The following is a 6,000-nucleotide window of genomic DNA, read 5'->3' on the forward strand; positions in this document are numbered from 1 at the left end:
ATAATTCTATACAGATTATGTAACTGAACCATTTACGGCCCGTGCACCGTTATTGTGGGCAAAACATCAAACATGAGTTCTGTAACTGAAGAATGGCGATACTCCTTGTTGGCTGATGATGATGAAAATCTTAAAATAACTGGCTACAATGAGCATTTTATTAAAAATAAATAGTAAAGATCAAAAACTTCAATTTCCAAAAGACTAATAATTTTTAAATACCTACCTAACAAAATTACACCCGCTAAAACATTATAAAACATCAGTAATTAAGTACAAAATTAAAGATCTTAACAATTTCTACACTTCAAAATACTAGAATAAATGTTCATAGAACGATATTTGACTTTACCAGTCACTTGACGTTTCAAAATGAAACTGAGGTTGAAGATGCAGTTACAACTTGATAGTAGGTGCAGTGCTGTTTGCTCATCCGAGCCACAGATGCCAGGCGTGCCTATTTAACTATGCGCGGCGCTCTTTTCGAGGTTTTTACATATAAGGAAGTGATAACAAAATTGGTAAGTTAAAAATTTAATATAAAATAAATGTGAATATTTTCAATTTTTATTATTTGATGAAATGAACAAAGTACAAACTGAGCTGTACAATAAGTGCTACCCGGAGCAGCCCCACCTGACGGCCCCAGTTATTAACTCATGTCTCATCAACAGATATGATGGCCCTGATAGTCACCTGCCTAATCATTCAGACCGTGAAGTGACCATCCATCTGGAATCACGAACTACTTTCTATAGAGAACCTATACAGATACCGTTGTTTAATGGAATTGTTTACCAATTTCGTTATACTACCTATTCGGCTTATCAAATAGAAAAGATGATTTGTTAATCACGCCCTCTCCAACTAATCAATTTATGTACAAATCTGCATGGCTGTGGAACGAATTTCGTAAAGTTGGGCCGATGAATTTCACCTCCCCTTGCAGCTCTGTCAAGAATTTGCTTAAACAGTCACTTCTAAGAGCTCAAAACAGGTATGGAACTGATTGGTGTGACAAAAATTTCACTGAATTCTGAGTGAGAAGTGATACTTGCCTGTTATTCCCACTCACTGACTGATAATCTTATCTATGGATACCATGCTTGAATTTAGGTAAACAACATAGCACTTCCTCACCAGTCACGTTGGACGCGATCGCCGAATGATAAAACAATATGGGAACGCGCACAGCATTGCGCGCTGATACTCTAAATACTGTGCGCGTTTCGTCCGGAACCTGGGGAAGTTCCCGCTCTAATATTTCTGACGACAGTGATCACTCATTATGAGAACTAATCCCGACCACTTTCCCGGTCGAACCGTACCCAAATCAAACTAATTTATGAACCACGCGTATAGCCAACGTCCTTGCGGTGCTGAGCCGATGTAAAACTCTTCTGTCCAGTGGCGTAACTTTGCTTGTTGGCGCCCCCCCCCCCCCCCCCCGCTCAGTGACGAAAAGCGCCCCCCTAAAATTTTTTGTGTCCCTAAAAAAAAAAAAAAGGTTGGGTACTTTTTTTCTCGCCCCCCTACAGCTTTTTGCGCCCCCTTAAGCAAAAAAGGTACCCCAAATATTTTTTTCGCGTCGACCGAACGCTAAATTGGACAGGGAAATACACAAACAAGGCGTTTTTCAGTGAAAGGGCTTATACGGCGCCTCCCCCCCCCCCCCCCCCCCCCCCCCCCCCCCCCGCACAGCGGGGTCTGCGGGGCCCTAAGTTACGCCACTGCTTCTGTCTCTTGTTAATATTTTAGTTGTACTGTGCATAAAAGTGTGTAGTGACAAGTGTGTAGTGGTAATGTATATTATTTATTATGATGACGCGATATTTATAATGCAGAATTAAAAGCTGCTTTCGATATGACTGGTGGTGGGCTCTCTCCGGCGGGACATAGATCTATATAGGGGGTACCCGGGGTACGAGTTAACGAACAGTGTTCGTGTCCTTCCACAACCCCCTATTACCTGTGTTTCTGTCGGAAGAGCCTAATTCATCCGTTAGAATCGCAGAGTTAGCGGAGCTCATGATATCTCGCGACGTATACTGCATGAACGGTGCAAGACTTGCGCCGTTTGTTTCAGCATCCAGTTGCGAGTGCTTGCCCATCGAAAACATGATTAGTGATCGTGGATTTTATTGATATTACTGATTATCCATCATATTCAGTATTAATATTATCCATTATTTATTTATTGACATCCTTCAATCTCCAAAACGAGGTGTGAAGGTAAATTAACTTTGAGCCTTGTTTTGGCGACTGCTTAATCGATGGGCAAGTATGTATTTGTTTTTTAGCAGTGTTGAACATTGAAACAATTATAAAATGTTCATGTTTATTTTTATCTTATATAACGTACAATATGAATGACATATGCTATAGTGACGTAACATATATAGTGCAAAGAATTAGTAATTTGCTAGATGTGATTTAAGTGCAATTGTAAATTGCAAAATGTTAACGTCGATTATTACTAACATTTATCTGAATTTAATACAAGTACATGTCACATATAAATTGGGTAGCTGAATGAAACTCGTGCCTCAGAATTTTCCGTTCTTAGCACTGCAGTGTTCTCACCCTGTACTGCGTTAACGACCGAAATTTTCCCAATATGCAATAATTATTTTGCTTCTAAAATCCGTTGATAATTAATAATATATCGTGACATGTAATTGTAAGATAACAAACCTCGCGCGCGCGGCGCTAACATCTGCACCTGAGAATATCTCAGCAATGTGTGGCTGTCTGAGCTGCGCGGCGGGCTGTGTATTGTGTATATAGCTGAATTTAAATTTAGATTTATTTGTAAATGTATAATAATATTAAATATGTATTGATTGTTTTGTGGTAAATACAAATTTTGTTTCACTAAATTTTGTTTTACTTTTAGATAATTTTATAATTAAGCATTTTTAAAACTATTTTTTTAATGCGCTACAAGAAAACAGTTTTTACATAATTGATATTGTTTACAAATTCACAATTTTGTTGTATCACCTGGTGACTCCCACTGTTTCTTCACTATAGTAGAGTTTCTACGATACAGGGGAGCCGCGCACTCGTGCGCGGCGGGTCATACAACGTATGACAACAATTTTGGTAATCAATTTATTATTTCATTTGATTTTAAATTATATTATAACGTTAACCATTTCGTATTTATATCACTACATTATCATCATATTTTATTACCATTGTTAAAATTAACATATTCATTTTTAATTTTTCCCAAAGTGAAAATGTTTGAAATAACTCTCGTGCTAATTCGAAAAAGTTTAGAACAGTAACGATACAGCCCAGCTGTCGAAATGGAAACTCTTTACTGCAACTGGACTGGAGTGGAATAAAGGCAGCAATCTCGCTGTCCGGGTGGTCAGCAACTCTGATGACCCGATAGAGGATTCCATGACATATGTTGATTGACAATGTCAATCCGTCGAGATCGTTGCTCTGCGAAGCAACGATCGTCGACGATGCGAAGCAAGAATGCTAGTTCGCGCGGCGCGTCGAAGCGGCGAAGTCCTCCAATGACATATGAAGCACACCAAAGTAACCAAAGTAACATCCGTCAAATTAAAATCCAAAAATTCCAAATTTTGGAAAATTCAGTTTCCATGACAGTGAATTGGTTTTAAAAGGTGTTCGTGAAATGCAAGGATGTGCAGACTGAGCTATTTCTTCTTCCAGTTGATGGTCTAGAGTTGCCAAGGGGAACAGTCCTAGGAGACCAAGCTAGGCTGGACATTTCTGCAAGATCGATATGGAATGCTTCAGAGAGGGCATATTTTGATGTAAGGTGTAAGGGTATTCCATGCCCCAGCCCCCTCCAACGCAATTCAAGCAAATCGATCCCTGCAATGTACCAGTTTCATGAAAATGAGAAAAAACGATGTTACAACGCAAGGGTTCTTGAAGTGGAGAAAGGAAGCTCCACACCGTTAGTTTTCTCGACGTCTGGTGGAATGGGTGGTGAAGCTGAAAGACTAGTGAAGAAGCTGGCTAGTAAGATGGAGTACCACACAGGTCAAAGGTATGCTGATGCTGTGGGATATATTAGGAAGCGCCTTTGGTTTGAAATCTTAAGAACAACGATGATTTCTCTCCGGGGAGAGAGGGGCGAGAAAGAACTTAGCCAATATAGACAGTTTAGATTTGAACTTGGAGCCGCAAGGCCAAGGGTGATTTTCAAAACTTTGAGTTGTTGAAAGGTTTAGTTTTTTCTTTTTATATAGGGTCATTGTGACATTATGTGTATACTGTTTAAAAGGTGTTCTAAGGGGAATGGACTAAATAATCAGTGCATATTTAAACAAACGAAAAAAAATGAAATAGGGAGGTAAATACACAAAACTGTAGGAGGTTTTTTTTATGACAAAGATCTGAACAGTACACCTTCACACACAAAGGAAATTTTTAATAAACTATAAGTATTAGCTTTACCAAACGTGATAGCTAAATGTATATTATGCTTAATGCACAAAGTTTATTCTAACACTGCTCCACCAAATATTATAAGAATGTTCACTGTTTCAAACTTAAACGCACCTAGAAGAGAACCTGAGTTCTTTTTTTTTTTTTTTTTTTTTTTTTTTTTTTTTTTTTTTTTTTTTTTTTCTTTCCAAAAAATTTTTTCTTTCCTGCAGTACCATTTAACCGTTTATGTAATTCAGATAAGAGCATTTCTTACATTGGGCCTAAGTTATACAACAAAACAGTCAACATTATTAACAAAGACATAAAATACGTTACGACTTGCCTACAAGACAAATTCTTAAATTCATTCAAGTCTACAGTCAGCAAGCATGTGCTTACTGCACAAGCACTTAACCTGTATGACAAGGACTGGAACAACTCAAATTTCGTACATTTTTAGAAATTTAAATAATTTGGTACAACATACGTTGATAATAACGAGCAACAAAACTTTAACCTCATAACGAAATATGACTATCTTCGAGCATTTTTTACAATGCTATCGCTACCGCGCAATTTCACTGTCATTTACAAATACAAGATAAAAATATCACAGTTGCGCATTCTTCAGACCCTGTGTCGCTGTTCTAAATTTATGTCAAGAGATAAGAGTTATTTAGAAATTCTTAATAGTACTATTTAAATTTGCTAATAGCGTAATCATATTTTATACATTATTCATATTCTATAGATTGTGTGCATATATTTATATTTGATTGTAATTAAAGATTTTAAGGCGTTAGTGCCGAGTAATGCCTCTGGGTAGTGCTCCTCAATCAATCAGCTAAAGAATTAACTAAATGAGTAAGAAAATAAAATTGTTTACCCTTTAAATTTGTTGGTCCTTTTAATTTTGGCACCACTGGCTCTCTTCCTACATGCTTTTGAATGCATTTTTAAAGCTTTTCATGTCTCTAACTCATCCAGGAGCTGCTTGACGATCATATGTTTCACTTTGTCAAGAGGTTCAGTCTGGTATAAAGGCTGCAGTTCCTTGAGTGGCCGAAAACTTTGCCAATCCATCTTGTTGATGCATTGAATGTGTTCATTAGTCTATAACATTGGAAGTAGGCCATTGAAAATGTTGCAACAACATGCCCTGTTTTTCACCAGTACCTCAGAAGCAGGAACAAGCCAAGACCAAACTCTTTATCTCTGGGTCAAAGTCAGGAAAATTCATCTGGGTAACACTCATGTTGCAGCTATGCAGATTCACTCCATTGTTACCTGACCCATCATCAGTGACCTCAGTCCCTCAGCACCTATGCAGAATGCAAATGCTATCATGGTATGGTACGTTGATGACAGATCGACTAGTTTACTGTAAACTTAGTAATACAAAACATTTGTCAGTCCAGTCTGGCTGTACTGGTCTTTTCTGATTCAGTCAGTGCCCAGTATCCATTCTACGTATCATTCAATGACATAGCATTTACTATTTGACCCAGCAACTACAGCATATTCTAGTATTCTGTCCATATTTTTACCATTACCAACCTATGAACTGAGCATAAGAGTGGA

Source organism: Bolinopsis microptera, chromosome 11 (assembly GCF_026151205.1).
Source record: "Bolinopsis microptera isolate Bmic1 chromosome 11, MBARI_Bmic_1.0, whole genome shotgun sequence".
NCBI lineage: Eukaryota > Metazoa > Ctenophora > Tentaculata > Lobata > Bolinopsidae > Bolinopsis > Bolinopsis microptera.